Genomic DNA, 26,673 nt, shown 5'->3' on the forward strand with positions numbered 1-26,673 from the left:
CCATATTGCACACCGCTCCTGACTCTGTGATGCTGGCACCAGCCCTCCAGTTAACAGCAGGGTTGCCTCGGCTCAGCACAAATGCTGCTGTTTCCCACCCGACTGCAACATCCGGAACACGGCCCTCAAGGGCTGGAGGAGGACCATGAGAAGGTGTCCACGGCACCAGCTGACAACAGGCGGTCTTCATTAAACTGCTGCTCCGCCAATATAACACGCACCGTTCTTGCCGCTTGTTGGAAGATTTCTTTTAAAGAATTACTTGCTCGAGAAAGCTTCCTTCCTGTCGAAGCACCTCACAGTGACCATATGCATTGGCATCAGATGGCATTCACTGTTCCATTGCGCCATCTGCACTCCTACTGTCATGTCTTGAATGCCAAGAGTACTGGTCTCGATCCAGAAAATCAGTGTGAATCTAAGCCTCTCTCTCGATGCAGTCGTATTTCGTCCTTGCGCATAGTTTTGTTGAAGCCGTTTAATTGTTGCCTAATAAACAAAATTGCATGTTTCATTGAAAAATAAGTCACAAGGACAGGAAGGAGGCGGTGCCTGCAGCCTGTCATATATATCGTGCATCATACCTTGCACTTTGCAGTTTTATGTTTAACAGAGTAAAAGGGCTGATACCTGCCCGCTGACATACCGTGTGTTGAATTACCCAGTGCGCATGCCTTTCTAGGTGTGACGTCTATCAAGGACGCTGTACCTCTCACACAGCCTGACGTGAGACCCGCATTACACAGACACTGCCACACAAGGAGAGAGGATCGGTGACCGTGCCTGTAAACAGCACAGTTCACTGTAAATACCAACGCCCTTCACAGATTCAGGAAGTTATATTCTGGTACATTGTGATTATTAATGTACAATTACATTTCTTTCGCCTCTTCCCCTGAACAAGATAACCATCAAGTAGAGATTACAGCTCACAGATAGAGAGACGGGCCTCTCAGGGTAAAGGCCTGATGTTTCAATTGTGGCAGCCTGCGACTCTGAGCAATTATACGCTTGACATGCAATGTCTGAACAAGCTTTACTAAACTGGTGTTCTGGACAGGACCATCCAACTCGAAAACTCCCCGATGTGAACATACACCATAGTGCGCGTTACACCTGATAGGTTGCTACTTGCTTAGTGGTCAGTTAAATGCTGTGCAACTATCTATGTAAATCAGTTGTTGGTCTGCGATATGTGGTGACAGCCTTGCCACTGAAGAGCCAGTTGGAAGTTGATGTTAGCACCACTGTTACCCTATAAACAAAGGCAGCTCAGTCTCTTCAGTGTGGATATTGGGTATTATTTGTTCAGATGTAGCATCGTTTGAAATGTGTATTGGCTTGTTTTACCCTTACAAGGAAAGAAAAATTAAGGGATTCATTAATAGAGACTCAAGAGCCACTTAAGCCACTCTGCCCCTACCCTCTGGAACTCCATCCCGCAGTCCCCCCCGCCTCACCCTCTCCCTTGCCTGGTTCAAGACCCATCTCAAGACCCTCTTTGACCGTGCCTTCGGTCACCATCCTTCCCCCCGCCCTCCAACCTCCTGACCCCCAGCTTGGGTCCGAAACTCTGATTGTCCAGCGCCTTGGGAAGTCCTCCCAAAGTGAAAGGCGCCATACAAATTAATTTTATTGTTGTTGTTGTAGAGAGAAAGGAGTTGAGTTTCTTCAGATGTCGTGGCTAAGAATCCTCCACTTCATGGCTGGTTTGTGAGACGTTGCTGTGTGCAAATTGCCTACCGCGTTTGTCTACAGATAGACAGTCACTACGCTTCACAGGAATTCCTATGAAACGCTTTGAGATGTCCTCCCTGCAGGAAAGGCGCTATACTAAATGGAAGAATTATTATTAATAGTTATAATAATAATTCTCCAGTAACCACAGTATATCATGGCTAAGTTGCTGGATGGTCACTATCTCCGGGTTTCGGAGCAGGCACCACAAGTCGGTTGTGCCATAATGCCTGCTGGGATCAGATAGGATTTTCAGTTAGACACTGAGTCCATATTAATGATGCCTGATGGGAACCACTGTTTTTTTGACCCACATGCAGAACATGTTGGCAGTAACTTAAACACAGAGCAGAGTTGTATATCTCGATGTGCCTTATCTCGTCAAACAATCATAAAGTGCTTCACTCTGAATGCGGTGAAATGCAGCAACTGCTTGTGAGGGCAAACAAACTGGGTATTTGCACCAGCAAGATCCCAGAATTAGCCGATTGGTGTTACCTGGGGTTTGTCGAGCAGGACACTAGAAGAAACTCCCTGCTCTCTTTTGAGGAAAACAGCTTATCATCATGAAATGTAAGAGCTGCTTCTTAGAATGTCATTGCAAGTGAGCGCTGTGTACATTAGCTGCTGCATGTTAGACTGGATGGGTTGTTGCGAGGTACAAGTGTGAGACAGAGAGAAACACTTCGAGTGGTTGGACTTCTGACAGCTGAAATCAATACAGCTGATGTGATATTTTCTCATAATATACTGCATGAATTGATGTTTCACTTCAGTGGACTTGCTACAACTGAATTTGCGTGCTATAAATTATATGAATTATATGCCTGTCTGTAATTCGATTAGTAGTTTCGGCTGGCCGGGATGGGGAGGATAATTCCACACCTCTCAAAATCAAAAATTGGTTGTTTAAGACTGTTCTGTGTAATGTGACCCTGGTTCCACATATACTATCTAGTCATTCTTGTATCTCTTCAAGGAGAGCATGGTTACAAGCTAGGGCTCTTCAGTTTTGAGAGAAGACAACTCAGAAGGAACCTCATAGAGGTGCACAACATTTTAAATGTAATTTTAAAAGTAAACCAAGATCAACACTTTAGGATGCAACATCAACAACTTGCATTTCTATAGCACCCTTCATGCAGGGCAGAGTCTCAGAGCATTTATGACAGTACAACCAGGACAAAGGACTTAAGTTTAAAGTTGTAAAGGGTAAATTGAGGATAGATACTGGGATTTTTCTTTATGCAGAGGAACAGGTTGCCAGGAAAGGTAGTAGCGGACAGGACACTGGACTCATTTAAAAAAACAGCTTGATGCAGTGCAGGGTGAATGTTCTGGAGGGCTGAGATTGGATGTGCCTAAGGGTCTTCTTCATCCAGTCCCATCTTGTGATCTGAGCTTTTGGAGTACAAAATGTGTGTGTCCAAACAGTCTTCTTTCACAGCACTAAGCTCTTGAACATGCAGCAAAAGGGCTTCCTTCCTCTGTGAGTCTAGGAACAAGCAATGAGGTGGAATTGTAGTGAACAAGGCAAATGGCTGCAGGAAAGGGCTCCCTCCGGCTTGTCGCTAATCCCCCTGGAGGTGAAGTTGGCTTCATAGCGGCCATGTCTATTTGCCAGAGCCACTCGCGTGTGGACCTAGATTAAACAGCCGGCGCTGAGTAAGTCTGAGACAAAACATTGGATTCCGAGCTCAAGAACATTAAAGTGGCTGTCACGTCACAAGCTGTCTTGTAAAGGTCCTTCCATCGTGCTGAAGTGGGATATCCGTCAAATAACAGATGCAACTCTGAGGCTTGGAACAACAACTGCTGGAAGGTATTACCTGGAATCCAGGTTCGTGAACACATACTCATATATCCAGAGCTTGGTATCAACATTGATTGGTATGCAGAGAGGTATGCAGCTGCTGCTCAAGCTCAGCAACTCCAACTGGTGGAACTGTCACTTAATGAGCAATATATTGATGCCAATGCTCTGTTGTAAAATCACATAGAACTACATAGCACTGCACAGAACATTGCAGCATGGAATCAAGCAGTCAAGCCAGCTAGACCATGATACTCCACATAAGCCTCCACCTCTCCTAATCCCCTCTCCCATATCTCTTTTTTCCCTGCAGTTCCCTAAACTCCACAGAATTGGAGATTTTTTTTAATATATGTATTAAATACATTGTTTTAAGGGCATAATTGTCAAGAGGAGGTTGTTCTGTTCAGGAAAGAAAACCTAAAAACAACAGGATTTAGGAATGTGTCAGAAATCCCGTGTAAATCTCGTGTCAGCTTGAAGCTGTCTAAAATGTAATTATTATTGCGGGGCTAGAAGAGGGACTGTTTCATCTAAAACTCAAGCCACTGTTTGCAATCATTGTTTTTTTTTCAAAAAGCAAAGTTAATTAAATACAAATTTGTCTCCAATCAAATACATTTGTGAATTAAGAATTTTACAAGTTGGTGGAAAATGGGCCAAGTAATTGATTTTTTAATTAAGTAAATTAATTGCGTATAAATTACCACTTTGACTTATCGATCAAGGTATTTACAAACCATAGGATTGCAGGGGATGTAAAGTCCAGGGGGAGTACTTTTCCGTTAAAGTATTTTTCCCGTATTTAGAAGAAAGGGTATGGCCCCCTCCCCCCTGTGGCTACTAATCCTGCTCATCTACATGGTTTGGAATGTCTGCTGCATTACTCGGCCACCCTCCCTGTTAATGGTACAGGGGAGGATGAGATCAGTCTATCCTGGAATCTGACCATTGAATTTAATGATAGTAGCAGTGTTGCAGAAGCCTGGCTCAGTTATTAAAACTCTCACTTCTTGAGTCAGATTGCTGAGAGAGCACTACAAAGTCAGAATTGTTGTCCTTCGGTCTGAGGCTCTGTCTGCCTGTTCAAGTGGACATTAAAGATCTTGTGGCACTAATTACTTCATGGATGTTTGTGGGACATTGCTGTGCACAAATTGGCTGCCATGTTTGCTTACACTTCACATGACTATACTGTGATGGGGCGACAACAGGGTGGATGTTCTGAAAGGATCAGATCAGCTGGGCTGAAGAGCCTTCTTCATCCAAACTAATCTGTGATCTTGTGATCTATTTTATGAATTTATTGAATATTTTCAGAAGATCATAAGAATGGCTCAGGTGAAGAAGGCCTTTCAACCCTCATGATATCATCCATCCAAACTACCCAATGTACCATCCTCCCACCACAGCAGCAAGCTGCTTCCACAATAACACTTCCTCTCTTTACACTGTCGCCTCCCCACTCAACAATCCCCTTCAGTTTGGGAATGAGAGGGTCATTCACGTGAACCTCTTTGATTTGGAGGATTTAATTAATCTTCAGCCATGTATGTCCTGATATTGGCAGATACGTATCTACAATTAGCCATTGTTAGTTGCACAGCCTTTTTGTCAGTTCGGTTAGACGCTGTATGCCTGCCTGGTGTGTCTTGCTGCTACTTAATTAACAAATGTGCCTTTCAGTTTCTGTAAAATATTACGTGTGAAAGTGCGGCTACCAGGTTGTTTTTTTACTTAACCAGGTGCTTTGCTTCTTTGTACTGGTTGCATTTCCACCGAATGTGTTATAAGCCCCCCATTATGTTAAACTGAGGGCACAGCCTGCATTTGTCAACAGCAGCAGAGAAAATTGAGGGTCATTCCCCTTTCTTGTGAAAACAAGCCTATCGAGCATCAGAATGTTTGTTTAGAAGGGAGGAAGGATGTTTCCATTTTATTATATCTTATCGTACTGTCGCAGTGGTTCAATGAATAAACCAAATAGAGCCGAGGGCAAGTTAAAGCTCGTGCTGAACCAATCTTTCTGAGGTGTAAGAGCAGCAGTTTTACACCAGTCGGTTTTGGCACGAGCAGGGCTCTATTTGGCGCACGTCCAGGTTAAACTGTGGCACGCTTAGCTCTGCCTTCCTCACCCTCCGAGCACAATGTCTCTGGCTGAAATTGACTGTTCATTAGTGCTTAGTGATAGCTTGAATGTTTCCCTGAAGAAAACACTCACAGTTTCCTAAAATACCTCCAGGTCAGGAAATGCCTAGAATGTCAATGATAACTACATCGGTTAAACACCAGTTCATTCATGCCTTGTAAACAGAGTCTGATTGGGACGTAAGGAGAGCTTTATACAGATGCCAGCTAGCATGCTGGACTACACATTGCCAAAGTAGTTGAACTTAGATCTCCAGAAATTACGCTGGACAGAGCTGTACTCTGCTCTGGTTAGACCACACATGTCTATATAGTGTGTGTTGTCATGACATAAGGGGGCTGGCCACACTAGAGGCAGTGCAGAGCAAAGCAAGCAGACTGTTTAAGGAGTCCTAAAGTTGTTTGTTTACTGTTTTGCAGTGCTAAATACTCATTTTTTTTATCAGCAAAAGTCATTCAATAAAAAAGGTTCACCAGAGTTTAATATCTAAAAGTCCAATTTGCTGTTTAGTTTGTCATCCGTGATTGTGTTCCCGCCTCCCAATACAGACCTGTAATGCCAGATCCAGGAATGCTCGCACATGGTTGGTTCCAGCAATACACAACGTGAGCATTACTGGGATCAGCTTTATGGGCATAGAATGTGGGGCTTGAACCCATAACATTCTGATTCAGAGACGAGAGTGCTACCAGCTGAGCTAATCTGTCACTATAGTTCATAAAAGAAACTTACAGAAAATTAGCTTTGAAATTAAGACCGTATTTCAGAAATTGCCAAATTCCAGACATTTTGAAATGCTATATAAATAGAGTAAATTTAGACCCAGGTAAAATTTCTACCCTTGCATTGTGATTGCTTCCTGCCCTTATTCTCCATGGAAAACTACTGGCTACCTTTCAGGCTCAAGCTAAAAGAAAACTAGTAATACTGGATTGCTTTTGGTATTTCATAGATGACTCCAAGGAGCACTCTCGAAAACAAACATAACCTTGAACAGCAGAATATCTATTTTATTCCCAACTTGCAAGAAATAGCTGGAGAACTCCTTTGTGATTACAGCACCTGTGAGAAGGTTGATTTTGAACGAGATCCAAAAGGAAAATAATGCCATTTGGGAATCCTAAAAAACGTAAGCTGCAGAGTTAAAATCAAAGCTGTACTTTGAGAATTTGCCAAACTCTAGATGCTCTGAAATGCTTCATAAATAGAATAAATTTCGACCCAGGTGGTATTTGTTCGGAAAGTTGACAGGGTTTTGGGGGCAAAAAAAACAGAATTGGATTATTTTGGTAGAAATGGGAGCTCACATTGGGCTCATTCAGCACTGATGGGATGTATGTATGGGGGAATCACTCAACCTCCGATTTCATAGACCCCATTCATGACCACAGTCATACTCTTTGGATTGCAGCTTTGATCAGCTGTAACTTAAATAGTATAAGAAAGAGCTTTATTAATCCTGTGAAAATATCAAGCTGAGGAGAAAATGGGGAAAATCTTTTGATACAAAATATTATCAGGATTTGTATTGCAGCAACATCAACAGCAACTTGCATTTATACAGTTCCCTTCGGAGGATAACATCTTGAAGCACTTTACAAAGACGGGGTCAGACAATATTAATTCCTTGCTTGTAAGAAAACACACTTACATGTATAAACCATATGTATAGCACACACACATACAAACCATGTTTAATACATTCTCATCTCTCATTTAAAAACACGTCGCTACCTATTGTACTGCGGCTTTGATTGGGGACAGTCCATTGCATCCTTGTGTTAGCTACAGAGGAGCATATGAAGATGAGGGCTTATGAAATCATCTGAAATATGAGACAGGATGGTATTTGATAGCTCTGGAAATGAAACCCATTTAGCGTTCTATTTGAATCAAAGCTGTTCAACCGCTATGTTAGCAAGACTCCATGCAGATTCCCATTCTGCAATTGTAGACTTTTATCAATTTCATCCTGTATCATGACTTTCAACTGTCTTGCTTCAAAGTCAGTCTGAGTTACACGTCTCTGAATTCAGCTTCCAAGGTGAAGTGTAAATCTCCTTTACCTGAACTTGCACTCATGGGTCCTGGGTTGCTGCTCAGGGAGCTAATGATGATGACAACATTCATAACAATCCTTGCATTTGATATAGTGCCTTATCACATCATTCAGACATCTCAAAGCACTTCATAATATATACTGTAAAGTGGATTGACTGAGTACTTTGTGTGTGAAACGCAGCAGCCAGTTGCACACAGCAGTGTCACAAAAACATGGAGTGAGTGACCATTTTTTTATTTGGGGGATTGATAGCCAGGACCCCAGGAGGAACTAATTTCTCCTTTCGAATAGGGCCATGGGATGTTTAACATCCACCTAAACTGATGAGACCTTGGTTTAACATCTCATTTAAAGGATGGGGCCTCTAACAATGCAATGCATCCCCAGCACTGCATTGGAGTGTCAGCTTAGACAATGTGATTCCAACTCCTGATCTAGGCCTTGAACCCACAACCTTCTGACTCAGAGGCGAGAGTGCTAGTTCTGAGACACACTGACACCCTTTTCATGTATGCCTCATTCAACAGGGTCACATAAGAGAACATGTGATGCTTCCCTGAGGTAGTAGGGAATAGATGGGAATTAATATTATTATTAATAATCTGAACTCTTTCATGTTCAGAGTTTGTTCATGTTTTGTACACAAGGTGATGCGTTACCTGGGTGGGCAAATTTGTATTGAAGTCTTTTACACCAATTTCGAGCCATTTCCAATCCCCACATTGTGCCTAACTGGTGCCAGCTAGGGTTGAATTATGGTCTTGTGCTTCACTAACAACTGGAGAGCAGCTGCCCAAACTTACAGCCGTCAGTCAGGAGAAGTCCATTTGTCTGGGTTAGATACCAGAAATATCAGTGTGCTAACCTGCTGCATTATCTAATCAATCACCCAGGTATTTCTATTTCTGGATGCAATTGTGTTCATTCATTAGCCGGTAGTTTCCCAACTGATATTCTCAAACTGGGAATAACAATTAACACAACAAATCCGCTTTTCAACTGTTGATTTTATACTGTAGTGTTTGTTCTCAACCCATTGAAACAAGAGGAATTTCACAGCCCTCAGTACTTCCTGAGTTTTTTTTAACACAGCACATTCTTTAATGACTAAGTTTGCTGGAATCCTAGGCCCATTTGAGTGGGTCTGGAATTTGTCCACAATGTTCATTTATTTAACACATCTAAGTATTATTTCTACCCTGATAGTGCACTGTTCTAAAATAATATTTCCTAAAGGATCTATTTGATCATGGTACGCATCCACTTACAAACTTAAGGAAGTACTTGTGATCAAGTTTGGTAATGAGAGTTTATCTTTCAAATTGATCTTTTCAAAGCTCTGCTGCTTATGTTTGTAGGATTCTCAAATAATGAGAAGCTTTTCCAGATAGTACTCGCAATGGCAAGCTAAGTGGTTTTAGCTGGTTGAACTCCAGTAGTTACTTGACTCGCACTCTAATGTCTTTTAGTCTTAGTTCTTGCCTAATACTGTCTGCAATTAGTTAAGCAGGGTATGTCTCTCCAGGGAGAGAGTATGCGTTCCAGACACAGGAAAACTTCCATGTGTAGGTCGCAGGCATACAGATATTATGTGACATTCTCAATTCTAGTTTAGATATTCTTAAGCATGGTGATGGGGTTCCACATGTGTCAGCATCCTACATCTTCACTGTTTAAAGGTGCTGTTTGGGTGACTTCCACAACATAGCAAAGGGCTGCCTTTACAGAAAAAAACAGGATTTAAAGGAATGCAGATCATGTGTTTGTACCTCGTCATTTAGTTCCACTCCTGAGCTCTAGCAACGTGATTGGGTGACTGCAGACACCCTGACACACTGAAGTACACTTTGCTGATACAGTGCAGATCTGTAATTAGGTTCACTCAAGCACCGTTGTCTTATTATTTGCTGCCAATGACTTCTAATGAGTACCATTGAAAAGACAGGAACATTTCATTTAAATATCCAGCCATTCATGCATAGTCGCTGTGACACGATCTCAAGCCTCACGATACTGCAAATACCACATACGACGAGTGCTCTCTCACCGGGGGAAGAGAAAGCACTTGTGACTCCTTAAAGCCACTGAATCAGCATCTCAGTCCCGAGTGAATACTTCATTTCATGGCCTGATCTGTTTAGAATAATAAAATTGAACATGTCGTCACCATCAGTCAGCCAAGCTGTTTGGTGCAGTGCATGAGTCCTCCCTATTTGTGTTGTCCTGTGTCTGTTTCAGCCAGGTGTCAGCCTGGCTCATTTGATAACATTCTCGCCTCTGAGTCAGATATTTGTGAGTTCAAGCATCACTTCGGGACTTTGAAGTCACAGTCTAAGCTGAGACTCCAGTGCAGAGCTGGGGGAGTGCTACCATGTCAGAGGTGCCATCCTTCAGATGAGATATTAAACCAAGTCTGACTGTTTAGGTGGATGTTAAAGATTTCAAGGCACTATTCGAAAAGAGAAGAAAATTTGTCCCAGTGACTTGACCACAAGCCCACCAGGTTAAATTGGTCGCTCACTTCATGGCTGTTTGTGGGACATTGCAGTGTGCAAATTTGCTGCACCCTGGAATAAATCATGTGAAGCGCTTTGAGATGACCTCTTGATTATTTTATTTTTGTTTCATCCAATTTTGCAGGGTGTCACTTTGTGCCATGGACTGAACACAAATTAGCCTATAAGAAAGGTGTTTCCAGACTCACTTGAGCAAAAGCACTCTCACAAGCAAATCGAGGGAGCTGGTGGCCTTACATGTTGTGTCACAAATTCAAGATTATTTCCTCCCCTGGATACAAGGAGAACTATTTATAAAATGATAACTTACACAGATAGTCGTATTATGCACTTCAAATAGTCCGTTCCTGCAGTGAGGACGGCGTGGCATGGTAAGCCAGTCTCTTCCTACTTTGCTGCTCATTTTTAAAGGAAATGCGGAGGGAATGACAGATGCTCGATTTGCATTGAATTAGCACATTTTTGCTTTGATGGAAGGAGAGTAGAATTGGGCATCAAAACCCACAAAAAGTCCAGTTTTAACAATAACACTATAAAAATAATCCTTACATTTAATGTAGTGTCTTTCATGTCAAGAGGACGTTGTAAACGCTTCACAGGATTTACTGTAAATAATAATAATAATCCTTCCATTTGGTATAGCGCCTTCCACATAGGGAGGAAGTTGCAAGGCGCTTCACAGGATGTACTATAAAGTGTTGTGATTGTGTGTATTTTGCGGGCAGCAGCCAATTGTGCACAGCAATGTCCCACAAACAGCCATTAAGTAAATGACCAATTTTACTGTAAAGTCCAGGCGAATACGTTAACCTAACCCCCATTGTATTTAGGTTTTCATGCCACTAAGGTTGTGAATGTTTTTTTTGCTGAAACAGAGAATATTCTAATGGTATGAATGTTTATATAGAGTTGATAGAGGGAGACTATTCCCTGTCATCAGAAAGTCAGTCAATCAGTCAGTAACAAGAGAGAAATGAATTAAGGATTATCACCAGAAGAAAAGAATCTGAGAAGGGAAATTATTTTTAACACAGAAAAGTGTTGCTATTGTGAAAGCAGAGACCAGAATGGCATTTCAAAGGAAATTGAGAAAAAAAATAATATTAGAGGGTCCACGTAAAGATCAAGGAAATGGGATTAGAGCAGGTAGCTCCAGGGAGGGCGCTAGCACCCTAGTGCAGATAGCATCATGAGCTGAATGGCCTTGCCTGTGCTGTAAACATTCTGTTCTAATCAAACACGTTGAAATCACCAGACACGTTGAAATCACCAGAAACATTGAAATCACCAGACACGTTGAAATCACCAGGCACATTGAAATCACCAGGCACGTTGAAATCACCAGACATGTTGAAATCACCAGAAACATTGAAATCACCAGGCACATTGAAATCACCAGAAACATTGAAATCACCAGAAACATTGAAATCACCAGGCACGTTGAAATCACCAGGCACATTGAAATCACCAGACACGTTGAAATCACCGGGCACGTTGAAATCACCAGGCACGTTGAAATCACCAGGCACGTTGAAATCACCAGGCACACAGGTTGGCATTTCACGAATCTCAAAAAACGCATTGTAACAATTCATTGTAACAATGCTGGACTGTACCAGGCGTTGGCGCGAAACCCAATACATAAATGTGTGCTGTGCTTTATCCTAATAAAATAACATCTGCATGTTACAACAGTACTGTGACAGCTTTTTGTACAGGCTGGTGGTCAGCACTTCTCTGATATTGACAGTCATACCTCATGAATTAATGACGAATCAATTTAGTTATGTTTTGAGAGCATTTGGTAACAAATTGGTTGAAAGGTTCGCTGTTGGCAGAGCTGGCTTCAGAGAATATTTATTACGTGTCATGTCAGTGTGTTGGCATCAGGAGGTAAACAGGAGGTGAACAGAAAGCTCCTTTTGTTACAGCTTTATTTTGATTGGATTTTAGCATTTATTCCATGGCCAAACCTTCATCCTCTATGCCCCTAAACTCTGGAATTCGCTTCCTCTCCCCTCTGTCTTAGCCCCGCTCCATCGATGTTTAAATCCTGCCTACCCTAAGCACCACACTTACACTTGACATAAGACCCCCACCCTTGTGAGATGACATCTTACGTGAAGGATACTTTACAAATGCAAGTTGTTGATGTTGCCTCTAATACTATGTGAGAATAGTTTAAGAAAGCATCAAGATTAAAATGGGCAACACAAGGCATCTCCATTATAAGGGAAAAGGCTTTTTTTGTGTGAACCAGTGCAGGGCTGAAACAGTCCAATCAAACAAGGACATAATTTTTTGACACTGACTCCTGTGCATGAATACATCATATAGTTTTCACAGTTCATGGATGCTTTTGCTCTCATTACTGACTTGGATCTGATCCAGCAGCAGTGGTCTGGGAATGAGAAGGTAGGTGTCAGGGGACAGCAATGATTGCTTTAAAATGTGCGGCTCAGTAACTAGGACTGATTGGCTTCCAAGTGCCACAAAACCAGAAGCGCGGGAGAAATGTGAGCTATCAGTGAAGGAAATAATACTGTTGACATGTTAACAGAACAGAGGTGCAACTGGTGCTGAAAGTACAGAGGGCCTTAGCAAGCAGGATATCATGCTGTGCAGTTTTGCGGTGTGCATTTTAATGTGGAAAACTCCTAAAAACCTCTATACAATGAAGTGAAGCCCTGCTCTCATGGAAATCTTATTTGAACGTGCGCAGGATTCTCAGTAAGGGGAAGCTCCCAGGATTTGGGTTTCTAAATAAGATTTTGAATTGATTGCAAATATTACCCTTACATCGGCACAGTATTGCAAAATGGGGAGTGAGGGAGGGTAAAAAAAAATGCCAAAAGTGCTTGATGTCTCTGCAGAACCTTCACTGGAGAAATGATCTTGAGTTTTTATGGCCTCTATCATGGAATCATAGAATATTACAGAACAGAAGGAGGTCATTCGACCTATCTTGTCTGTGCTGGATCTTTACAAAAGCTACACAATCAGTCCCATGCCCCCGTTCTTTCCGCATACCCCTTTAAATGTTTCCTTTTCAAGTACCTATCTAATTGAAGTACCTGTCCATCTAACTCTATAATGTCAAATATCACAGTAATGGCTGCTACTTGTAGCGACGTCTTTGTAGCCAAACATGGCTGCCATTTTGCATGCTTAGTTCCACAATCAGCCAAGATGTGAATGACCAATCTTCTTTGGGGGATGCTGGCCAGGATGCCAGGAAAAACTCCTTTCTCTTTTCAAGTAGTGCCACAGGATCTTTAACGTCCACCTGAATAGACAGGCAGTAACTCAGTTTAACGTCCCATCTAAAGGACGTCACCTCTGACAGTGCATAGCTTCCCCCAGCACTGCATTGGGAGTGTCAGTCTAGAAATTGGTGTTATAACAAACTTAAATAGTTAATATCAGTTCCTGCTCACGTTCTGTTGCAATGTGCCCGAAGAGAGATCTTACCTTGTCTCAAGCTGCATAGAATTCATAGCACGAGTCATTTACTGTGCCAACAGACAAGATAATGACCAATTTTCATGGATCTATAAATTTAGCTGTTAAGTGGAACTAAGTTTGGTATTCCTTATCTCAGGGGAGATTTTACTTGAAATATAGAGGTTGTGGGCTTGTCAGTCTGAAGGTATGTAAGTTATTTGGCCCTGAAAATAGTTAAGGACGATGAGCCTAGTAATAATTATAACCACTGTTTACTTGCGCACTTCTTAGTCTAAGAGGAGGAATTTCACAAATTAGAATAAATTACAGATTTAATTTGAAGATTAGAACATATTAAGAATGGTTATTTTAAAAATTTATATTGTTTTTTATTAAGCACAGAACCATAACAATTGACAACACAGAAGAATGCCATTTGGCACATTGTGTCTGTGCTGGCTCTTTTAAAGAGCAATCCTTTCAGTCCTGATTTCCTGCATTTTCCTCATACTCCTGCGAGTTAATTAACTTTAGATATTTACAGTAAACACCTGATAACTCATCACTCCAAGGGAAAAGGGTCAATTTCTATCAGATTTTCCAGCAGTCTTCATTGATAGACAACAAGCCCAGCTTTGTTAACCTTTTTGAATAATTTATTTTCCTAAGGTCTAATGTCATTTTTATGGTCTTTCAAAGTCAATAATTTTCCACCTAACACTGAATGACCAAACTGAAGTGAAACAATGAACTATAACTTGCATTTAGATAGCATCCTTCATGCAGGATAGCATTTTGGAGCACTACCCAGTGGTGGGTTTGGATGCCGAGCAAGGGAAGAGGGGGAAATGGCCAAAAGGCGCAGTCAAACTCAGATGTGTTCTGATCTCATACAGTCTATTTTAATTTAGGCTCCAGTCCTTTGCTAACATAGGTCAGTTGTATATTTGCCTCTTGTACAGTCAGTTAAGCATCCGTCTAATGATGAAACTGATTTTTCATAATGATCAATTGATCTAGTTATCGATCAACTCACTGAAAGATGATAATAATAATGTGGAGTCCTGTAGCTCAGTGGTTAGAGCACTCGCTTTGCAAGCGAGAGACCTGAGTTCAATTCCAGTCAGGGCGAAACCTTGGGCAAGTTTCCTTATTCCTCACGCCTAATAATAATCCCTCCAAAACCGAAAACAATAATAAATTGGTCATTTTCAATCTACGACTGTTTGTGGGACATTGCTGTGCACAATTGGCTGCCGCGTTCGCCCACAAATATACAGTCAATTCACTTTACAGTGTGTTCTGTGAAGCGCTTTGGGACGTCCTCCCGACGTGAAAAGCGCTATACCAAATGCAAGGATTATTATTAGTATTATTATTAATAATCTTTGCATTTGATACAGAGCCTTATCATGTCTTTGAGATGTCTCAAAGCGCTTCCCAGGATATACTGTAAAGTGGATTGACTGTGTGTTTTGTGGGTGAAACTATTCCCATTCAGCACACATTCTCTTTAGATTCCCTGCTCCTACACTAGATCATACTGACCACACTGATCCACATCTGCCACATATTAATCCAGCTGTGTAAAAGATGCAAACGTTTCTGAATTTGATTTCATTTTTTCTCATTATTTTTCTTGGCTCTGTTCCCTCAAACTTGGGAGTGGGTTGCTTGAGGTCAAATTTGTCCACCTATACATATATAATAAATATTAAAGATATCAAAGTCTTCAATATCAATCCCAGCATACCTCTCATGTAACTTATTTCTAGCCTGAAAAGTTTACATTTATACATAAGTTAGTTGCCAATGCTCAGGAATCTCTCCAAAATTTAAAAATTTAAACCGATTTTCTACCAATATCCATGATTTACCTCCTTGTCCATAGCTCCCTGCTTTAACCAATTGATCCATAACTTTTCCAAAAGCTCTTTGTAAAATCCAAGTGTGTAGTATCGTTTGAAGAGGAAAATATAAAAATTACATGGAAAGAACCGATAATTGAGATTAGAGTAGTTAGCACCAATGGGCTGAATGACCTCCTTCAAACTATAATTTTCTTTGATTTTTATGAACCCATATAATTAGTCATTCACTTCATGGCTGTTTGAGGGACTTGGCTGCGTGTAAATTGGCTGTCGCATTCGCCTACAAATTTGCAGTCCCTATGCTCTAAAGTAAATCATGTGAAGGGCTTTAAGACAATTTGACGTTGTGATAAGGCGCTACATCAAATGCAAGGATTATTATTACTTTGTTATCCTTTCTCAACCATTCCAGTAGATTAAAAGAAATTACAGGTTGGTTAAATGCCACCTCCTTTCCTGAATCCAATCTGACTGCCCTTTAACAACTTCAGCATTTCATGTGTTCATATTCATGAGGCTTTTATCCTCCAGGTCTCTCCAAATTATTTTGGAGATTAGATTTTCTTATAAAAGATGCAGTTACATAAGGTAGTTGCAAATGCTCAGGAATCTCTCTGGAATTTAGAGAGCAAACAACAACCCCATTACAAAATCATGTTCTGCAATTTTGGTGGTCTATATACACAATGTTAAAATGTGATGGAATTTGTAATAACCTTTTGCAGAACCTTATTACTTGCAGCGAGAACAAAGCTTCCAGGAAGACAGAAATTACCACAAGTAGAAACAAGTGGATGGTCCAGGATTGAATATTGTTGTAATTTTTGTAATCCCTGAAGATCAAGTACAGTGATTTTACTCAAGTGCTTTTAATCTAATTTTTGGGGGCAGACAACATCACTGAATGTGAGTCTTGAATGTAATTACAGACGTGTTCTTGGAGTTTGTTCACTGAGGGAATTGCTAAAGCCTGTCTAACGTAGACCGAGAAATGGAATGATGTAGTGTGGGAGACTGTAGCCACAATTAATGACATACCGTTGTGAGCTACACGCCTACAGCCTTGAATAGACATGCAAAAATTCACACACTCCGACATATGTACAAACAGTCACAAGTTCACTTCCCAAGTCCAATAATTTAGTTTGGATGAAGAAGGGCATTTGGCCCATTTCCCTCCCCCCCTCCCCCCCACTCCCACGGCTGACACTCCAGGACTGTGCTAGGGGACGCCTCATTGTCAGAGGTGTCATCCTTTGAATACAGTATTGAACCAAAGTCTCTTCTGTCTGTTCAGCTGGATGGAAACATCCATCCAGTGACACTATTAAAAGTAAAAAAAAAGGGGAATTTCTTCTAGTGTCCTGGCCATCAATCTTCCAAAATGAATTTGGTCATTCACTTCATGACTACTTGTGGAACATTACTGTGCACTAATTGGCTATTGTGTTCTCCTACAGATTACACAACCAGTACATTTCACAGTAATTACTGAAAAGCACTTAGACATTTCAATGTTATAGATGTAATATCAAATGTAAGAATTATTATTATCTTTCAGAATACCATCTCAACCACCTTGCATCAGTCCAGTGTACTCGTGCACAAACAAATGTACACAAGCACACAGTGTTCAATGAGACTACTTGACCAGTGAAAACAGATTGAACAGGGGATATGGAATGTGACAGATGTGGAGAGAGTGGTTGGACATTGGTTCATCAATGGACAAAGACAGTTTGCTTGAATATAAATATAAATATAAATCCCATTTGATCATGAGATTGGCCATTGCTGCCCTTTTGTTGTATTGGGATTTGACATGGTGTTTCTGATTTAGCTGTTGGGCATCATAACAAAACATCTCCAATCTATGTCTGTCATTTTTGGTACATGCCACGTTGGTGCCTCTGCCACTAGCTTGGTGTTGCTGAGGGTCAGTTAGAGAAAAAGACTCTGAAGACTGTGGGTTGTGTTAGGCAACAGAAAGAACACATTCACTTAATTTTGGGTACAAAATTGCCTTTGATGAATTCTGCAGCACTGTTTTGATGAGAATGGATTCTGAGGCAGGAACTGGAGTTTACATGGTAGGATCTTGTGGGAAGATGCTCCCCAGTGGGTTGACTTTCAGTATTCACTGCACCATCTTAGTTTTCTCTTTTTATAGAATAAGTGAAGGAATGGAGGACTCCAATGTCCAGAGTTACAAGAGATCCGGAAATCTCAGCATCTCAAGATCAAATGATTTATATGAAAATTGTTCTGTGTCTTTGTAAAGCTCACTGAGACATCCTAATGTGAAGGGCACTATAAAAATGCAAGTTTGCCTAGAAATACATGGTCACCCCACTTCACAGTAAATCTTGTGGAGCTCTTCAAGGGTTCCTCACAGACGTGAAAGGCATTGTATCAAAAGCAAGGATTATTATATTATAAGTTGTTATTGAAAATCAAAATCACATTTGCAGCAGTATAAAATTATCCCAAAAATATTGCCAGTGATGATAGATGGGAATGCAGGTGCTTATAGATTGCACTATGGTTTCACTGCACAACAAATATTACATTCATCTATGCGCAGAAATGATAGATGTCTCTGATAACAGCCCAGAAAATCCCAAACAAACTTGTTATGGCAATGATGGTCTCCTTGTGTCATGTAGGGCAATGTTGAGCATACCAGCTCAGCAGTTTTCCCCTACATCACTGGGGACCACCTTGAAACATACCTTGTTTTTTGATCATCATGGAAGCGTTCAAATCTTGTGGAGTTGTACTGCTCGTATTAGTTGTGCTCCACAGACCTCCCCGATACTGGGAAAGCACCATCCTGCAAATAGGACGTGAGCAAGCACAATGCTCGATAACGTGACAGTGTTCCCTGGTAAGAATAGTATCTTTTAACAACTATGTCAGCAAGCCCTGCAGCTGGATTCTTCCGCTGACTTTAAAGTCAAGCGGTGCTGGCACCAGACTGGAGAGTCCCGTGGAGCTGATACGCTGTGAGCTGCGCAGTCCCGCACGGTCTGCTTACAGACCGATCGGGTGCCTTAAGGGGTTTTGAAGTGCTACCCGCTAGTTTGACAGAGGCTGAGGAAAGGTGTATGGGGTCTGACGGATGGAATTGCCGGGGTTTCCGCTGCGTGACGTTCTCTTCCGCAATATGCCTCAGTCAACAGTGCTGAGTGCCAGAGCCTGTAAGAGGAGAGCTATTTTGTGTGATGTGAAATCAAAAGGACATGTTTTGTATTGAAAGTACCACTTCTTCCCACAGGTTCCTTCCCCTGTAACAAAAATAATACTTGTGTTTGATTTGTAAAGTGTAAAGTGCATAAAGGCAGCAATCAATATATCCCACAAACAGCCAGGAAGTGAACGAGCAATTTTATTTGGGGGGATTATTGGCCAGGACACCAGGAGAAATTCCCTTCTCACTTCGAATAGTGCCAGGGGATCTTTAATGAGCACTGATAGGCAAACAGGACCTCAGTTTAATGTCTTATCTGAAGAATGGCACCTCAGACAATGCAGCGCCACCTCAATAGCTTGCCGGCTTGACTATCTTTGGGAGCTGTCCTAATGGCTCCTGAATGCTGTATAATTTTCTCTATGGGAGGTTACTGAATTTTACCGAATTCACCTGAGTTTCATCAAATTAATTAGATCAGTGACAAGAGGCTGCGAATTCCTCATTGTTTGATTAGCTTTGAGTGACAGCATGCCATGGTGGAAATCAAATTTATAAGAATGAGCAGCACTTGCAAGAAAAAAACGAGCACAGATGTGAGAGTAAAAGCCTACTTTTGCGTTGGTTTCTTGGTTGGTTTTGCCTCTTGCATTGAAGCCTCCTCCCCTACCTCAGCCAGGTGTCAGCTTAACCCGACTGGAAGCATTCTCGACTGATTCAGAAGGATGTGGGTTGAAGCCCACCTCGTGACTTAACCATAGTCAAGGCTCATACTCCAGTACAGTGCTTCATTTCATGATTGTTTGTGAGACATTGCTGTGGGCAAATTGGCTGCTGATTTCGCCACAAAACACACAGTCACTACATATTGCAATAAATCCTGTAAAGCGGTTGAGACATTTTGCCAATGAGATTAGGCACTATATCAAATGCAAACCTGATTAGTTTTGTCTCCTGGTCTTCTGAGTTTCAAATGCCTCCTTCCTCTGCCTGTTATAAATACGAAGGGCTTAATGAATCATTTATAATTAGGTTATCTTGTGTTTTTTGCTTGCATTCAGACATCTGCATTTGATTTACTTTACTGCCACACGGCAATATATAGGTGTTTATTGTGGAGCCTAGCCAAGGACATGTGGAAGAGTATGCTAGCCTTTCACCCCCGGTTTTCAATCCGCTTCAGGCTAATGGCATTAAAGTCTCCTCGGTCCTCTGCATCTACAGGCACTATCTGAAATCATTCTGTGGATCTCAACCCAGTTACTGGTGGACATGAGCAAACAGCACGGGACTCTTCATAATTCATGACCATTGCATTCTGGAGACAGAGAACAATGGTTAGCCTGAATCAGTGAAGTGTTGCAGAAACCTTCAGTAATATATAACAGTGCCTGCACCATAAATCAAATCAGGGTATAAACAGAAAACGTGCATTGCCCTGGCATTGATTATGTTAAGTTCTGTACCATATTGGTTAGACTCACAAGTCTAACTCACAAGTGAGTGGATCCGATTCCTGGGCGGGGCAAAACGTTAGGCAAGTTTCCTTACTCCACACGCCTTTACCTAGCAGTGAGTAGGAACCCGGTCGTTAGTCAATTGGCCGATCACTATTCCGGGGGTAATAAACCCTTCAAAAAAAATAATAATAATGTGTTCACTGAATCCACGAGTGTTTGTGGGTCACTGCTGTGTGCAATTGGCTGTCGAGTTTCGCCCACAAAATATACAGTCAATTCACTTTACATATATTCTATGAAGCTCTTTGAGACGTCTCAAAGACGTGATAAGGCGCTATATCAAATGCAAGGATTATTATTAAGTGTGACACTTAACCCGACAAGTATTCCTGATCTCACAGTGAGGTTTAAGGATTATTCCATTTTTCTCCTTCCCTTGTTTCATTCCCATCTCTCTTGGAGGCTCAGCCTTATCCTGGACAAATATTCCACTGGTGCTGGTCACACTGCAGTAGCTTGGCCAAGTGACAATTCTTAATCTTTATGAGTAATTGTTGAGTTCATCGTGTAGAAGATCACAGGCAATCCTGTTTCAGCCGATGTCTGCCTGCTCTCTGGCAAGGGTCACTGGCTCGTGATCAGGAGCGGGAACCTCGGCCAAACTTTCCACCTTTTCTAGCCTAGTATCTCTTTGGTAAACACAGTAGGCTGCTGCCAATGCAGCTACAATCAGCTCGCTCGGTATAAACCTTCCAAGTTTGTCTGGTTTATTTCCATCCTGGCTAGTGGCTTTATAAAGAGAGAGCAACCCCTCAATGACTTCCCCCCCACCCCCGTGTGTGCTTTCTCTCTCTCTCTCCCCATTCTCTCCCTCACTCATTCTCTCTCCCTCGTTCTCTCTCCCTCGTCTCCTATCTTTCTGCCCCAGCTTCCTTCTCTCTTTTCTCTTTAGTACACTGAAGGTCCCTATGTAAGACAGTTGCACCATGTACTGGAATGCTGTACACCTCAGGCCCTGACTGTCTGGCGAGATCAGAAGGTCTCTGGAATTGGGTGGTAACTCAGCAGCTGCTGGAAATGCTCACAGGAGTGGTTGCTGCTGATCGTCAGGTTCTGTGTGACCTGCGTGAGGCCCAACACCACTAGGTGTTGCCAGCGATCACATTATCGGTGGACAGATAACCTGAAAGTGCTGACCAGGAGCTGAACTATAACCCCCCCGCCCACTCCACCACCCTCCCATTAACTGCTGTTCTCTCTCTCCAGAGTAACTTTGGTCATGAAATATGAAGTGTTTTATGCTGTGAGCTCACATCCATCAACAACAACAACTTGCATGAATATCGCGCTCTGCTCACAGGGTGGCGTCTCAGAGAGCTTATCAGTACCCAGTTTGAGTGCGCCCAGACTGATATCAGATATCACCTGATAATAATAATAATAATTGCATTTGATGTAGCGCCTTATTACATCATTGAGATGTCTCAAAGGGCTTCACATGACATACTGTAAAGTGGATTGACTCTATTTTGTGGGTGAAATGCAGTAGCCAGTTACACATAGTAATGTCCCACAAACAGCCACAGAGTGAATGATAGAGGCAGATGACTGAGATGGCATTATTCCTATCTGCCTATAGCATTACTCAAACCTCTTTATATAATGGGGTCCAGCCCTGTCCAATAGAGGCCTGGAATTTAGCTTCCATTTTTCATCATAACCAAAACTAAAATACCCTAAATATAACTACAGTAAAATCATCGACAAAATACAGACAGTCACATCACTTTATAGTATCAACAACGTGATAATGTGCTATATAAAATGCAAGGATTAATATTCTTATATACCCTTTGAGAAGGTTTGATGACATGATACTGCACAATTTATTATATTATTAACTACCATGACTTGGGAATGGGGTTCCCTATGAAAGGTGTTTGTATATATAACTTGCTGGTTTAGGAACTAAGACGCTAGACAGTTATGTTCTTGATTTTGTTCTTTTGTAGTAGTCGGGATTCCCTAGGGAACAGAAAGCTGGCAAGTGTTTACTATCGGCGGGAGGTCAGACTGACCCCAATAATGAAAGATTTGTGAATATTTTTTTAAAATCCTGCCTTGGTTCACAAACAGAACTCAACAAAATTAATAATGGCATCTCTGTTAATTACATTAATCTCCTGCCACCTCCATCTACTCAAAATATTAATTATGTCCCTGCATATTTCTGCAATTGTCGTGTCCTTCTCTGATATGCAAATAAGCAGCAATCAGTGAAAAAAAACTGCCGTGGCTCCTTTGTTAATAACCAGAAGATGTGTTTCTAATGAGACTAAATGCTGCTATTATGGACAGAGAAGATTCTCAGTGAGTTTACATCTATTTTCCATGGCTCTGTTACAAGCAGGTTCCTACATTTTGTGAATCTAGCCATAGTGTTTCTCTACCCTATGTGTGGAAGCGCTTATGATTCTTACTGGTGTGGTCAACATTTTCTGATAATAATCCTCTTTAATAATCGTTGGATTTCATATAGCACTGTATCACTATTGAGATTGTCTCAAAGCGCTTCACAGGATTTCGCTGTGAAGTTTTATGACTGTATTTGTAGGCGAATGCATTGCCCTCCCCAATTGGTAGCCATTGATGCCGGCAGTTTTTGAATGGTGGGCGTGTTTAAGGGAATGCTTTACACTTCATTTTGCTTGTAAACTCACAAATGACCTGGATTTCTGTTTTATGCCCGAAGACACCAGAGATAAGTCTGACAAGAGGTTCGGTGGGGGGTCTTTGTCATCTTTCAGAATTGCAATTATTCTGCAAATTACTGGATTAATGTTGTTGCAAATTAGAAGTTGTGATGAGCGCACAATTCTTGTATTGTGATTGCCACAGTGTTTATCCTAGTGCTATTTTTAGTACAACTTTTGTGACAAGTTTGAGGACTGGGCAGCAGTGTAGTATTAGTGATCACACATTGAACCTCGTGTGTATGTGTTGTGTGTGCGTATGTATATACCTACGGACGTGTGTTGTGTACGTACGTATGAGTGTGTGTTGCATATGTATGTGTGTTTGAAGGAGGCGGAGTGTTTGTGGCTGTGAATGAACTCTTCCCCTTTTGTGAGGCTGCCGGGGTGGCAGGGAGGTAAACTGGCGGAGAGTGGGATGAATTATGGTGGGAAAACGGGTTATTTAGTAAACTGACTTCTCTGCATGTCAAACTTCAGCAACTCTCTTCACAAGGCTCCTTCTTTCCTCTCCTGCGCCCTGCTCCCCCTCTTCCCACTGCCCTTTGCTTTCCCACTGTTAGTACTTTTATCACATTCCACTCTCACTTTTCCCCAGCCACTTCCCTGCTGGGCGTTTTCAAGAGCTTTTCAAGTCTCAAGTAATAGTTCACGACCACATTACTTCTGGCTGTGACAACTGATCAGAGGAAGAGTTATGGAGATGTCTTGGTTCGAGCGGGGAAAATGGATCAGAAAATTAACAGGGATTCAGATTTGATTGCCACTAAGTGCTCATGACTAGGAGCTTGGTGCCAGAATGTCTTGTGTCACGCATGATGCCAAGCCCGAGACATCTGTGAGGCACCTCGTGTTGCTCTGACAACCATCTGCTCAGTTTTATGTTGTTGCTCATTCACGCTCCTGCCTTTCCACGCATTGTTTCACCCAGCAGCTGACGCACGTCCCCAGGAGAACACCGCAGCACGCTTGCAGGACCATTAACGTGCAATCAGCTCGCAAGTGCAGCCTCAGCACATTGAGGCAAGAGTGTCTATTTGTCTGAATGCCGTCAGTTACTAAGGCTGCGGAGATGTTGGGCCACATTAGCGGAATGTCACTGCAAAGTTTCTTGGTGCATTTCTAACTGGGAGGAATCCTTTCCGAATTGCAATGCAAAGTGAGCTTTATTATTAATAATAATAATAATCATCCTTGCATTTGATATAGCGAGATGTCTCAAACCACTTCAGGGAATATACCGTAAAGTGTGTTTTGTGGGCGAAATGCCAAAATTAATGCCGTCTCATCCTGCTACATAGCCATGATATCGTACAGGTATCACGATGAGCAAGAACCCCCCGTGCCAGGCAGCCTTTGATCTCCTTTGCAGGTCACCCAACACCAAAGGACAACAGGACTATCACTTCACTGCTGTTCAGTGTTGACCTCGGTAGGTTTAAGAAGTTCACAACTCTGTGGATTGTTGCCTGGCTCTTAAAGCAAGGAGGGCACTGAGATCAGTCCGTGATTTGTGACAGTGTACCCGGAACACCCTGTGTTTGTGGATACTGTCCCAGGAACAGTCTGTGTGTTGAAAACATTGTACTGTACTGTGTGTTAAAAATATACATATTTTAGATGCTGTGCTGTTGATCTTTGTAAATTTCACAGGATTAGGAGAGTTTTAAATTCAGGTGAAGGTGGAATAAGAAATCTAAAATAAATTGCAGGATCAAAATAAGAATTTTAGCTGTACTGAGCTCTTGAAATCAGGTTGTCGTCACAGGCACGGTCGAGGCTTGAATTATTCTCATCTTGAAACACAAATTACAATAAAAGAATGGGGATCACCGTTCTGTAAGAGGGTAACCATTCTGCCCTGGGGGAATGCCAACAACAACAACAAATTACACTTGTATTGCGCCTTTCACGTCGGGAGGACGTCCCAAGGTGCTGGGCAGTCAAGAATCGGTACCCGAGCTGGGGGTTGGGATCAGGAGGGGTGGAGGGCAGGGACAGTGGGCTAAGAGGGTGACCAAAGGCATGGTCGAATAGAAAGATCTTGATCCATGCCTTGAAGGAAGCAAGGGAGTGAGCAAGCGTAAGGGACTGTGGGATGGAGTTTCAAAGGGTGGAGACAGAAAGGTTGAAGACCTGGCTACCGATGGTTGGGAGAGGGACATGGAGAGGTCAGAGTCCGCTGAGCGGAGGGAGTGGACAGGGCACAGAGGTAAGGAAGAGCAAGGCCGTGGAAGACTGTGTTCATGGAGAGACTGGCATGGGAGTACAGTGCAGGGGCATGAATTGACAGACCAGTGTGGCTTCAGCAATGCTTCCTGGTGATGAAATGAATAATATTGCAGTTCTGCTACTCATCATCTTCTCACTTACCTAGATAAGTTTTTTTTCCCGAAACCATATCACTGCATTTTTAGTAAATGTTATACAATACAAATTTACGTTTATATTGCGCCCCTCACGTTGGCAAGGCTTCCCAAGCGACTTAACGCTGTAGAGAAGCTGAGGAGCTGCTGCCTCCTTGCCTTCGGGCAAAACGAGAGAGGGGCACACATACACCCAAGCAGGTCCACATCTCCCCCACTGCCATTGGCGAGGCCACGGGCAATAAGGGACTCGGTGTGCTCAGCTGGCACAATTGTGCCCGTGCCTGAGCTGCAGACAGGGCAGAGAAATGCCAGAGCCATGAAACCTGTCAGGTGACAGACTGAACCTGTGAACTCCTCTGAGGATCTGTGTAAAGAAGGCGAGAACATGTCAATGGGTAGATGTCCCTCCAATTCTTCACTGGCTCGATTCAGTCTAAAAGGCTTGTGTTGCTGCTGCCTATCGACACATGATTGTGTGAGGAACAGGCAAAGATGATTTCGACGTCAGGGTCAGTGTGCTGGCTGACGCTTAATCCTTTGTAAAGAGGCAGAACCTAATCTGAGCAATGTGCCCTCTCAATAATGACCACAAACCTCTGCTTTTCTCACACCTTCATATCATGCACAGTGTTTGTGCGCGCGATCAAATACAGTTTGCGTTACACTGATGTGAACTGAGTTTGATCCCCTTGGTGTTATCCCGTCTCCCTGGGCTGGATCACGTGCAGTGATCGACAAGTTACACAGGCTGTTATGTGGCCTGTGGCAGACCTGCTGCTCAATATTGGAGCAGAGATGTCAGATGTTTCCCATCAGCTCTGCTCACATCCACCGGGTCTGTTCTCAACCGACATGTGCAAGATGTAGTTTTTAAAGGACATTTCTCTCTCTCTCGCTTGCTCTTTCTTGAGGGTAACAGGATTGTTTTCTGACTGATTTGTTCTGAAGGGCTGATTTCCGCTGTGAAGCAGTTCAACAGGGGCTGACCATGTTGTGGTACCAGTGAGATATCTTCACTCAGTGCCTTCGTACACATTGCACACTACATAACACATCCACACAGAGCACATAAACCACTTACGCAACTCATGCACGCACGCACACAATCACATAACACATACACTGCACACCCCGCACAACGCATACACACAACACACAGAATAAATACACATGCTGTATATCATACAACACACAAAAGACGTACACACACACACACATCACACACACTCGCACATCCAAAAGGAGTTCCAGAGGGTCAGTCACAGTACATCCTATCAGTCTTACTGCCTTGGCCAGCAGTCAGAAGAGG

The 26,673-nt window shown here is 42.3% G+C and overlaps 1 protein-coding gene across 1 annotated transcript in view; it reads left to right on the forward strand.

Moving 5' to 3' along the window:
* Positions 1–26,673, forward strand: part of LOC103185469 (protein tyrosine phosphatase receptor type D) — a 327,531-nt gene that overhangs the window by 82,032 nt on the left and 218,826 nt on the right. The window lies entirely within an intron of this gene.

The sequence above is a fragment of the Callorhinchus milii genome, unplaced genomic scaffold (assembly GCF_018977255.1).
Source record: "Callorhinchus milii isolate IMCB2004 unplaced genomic scaffold, IMCB_Cmil_1.0 Scaffold1, whole genome shotgun sequence".
Taxonomy (NCBI): domain Eukaryota; kingdom Metazoa; phylum Chordata; class Chondrichthyes; order Chimaeriformes; family Callorhinchidae; genus Callorhinchus; species Callorhinchus milii.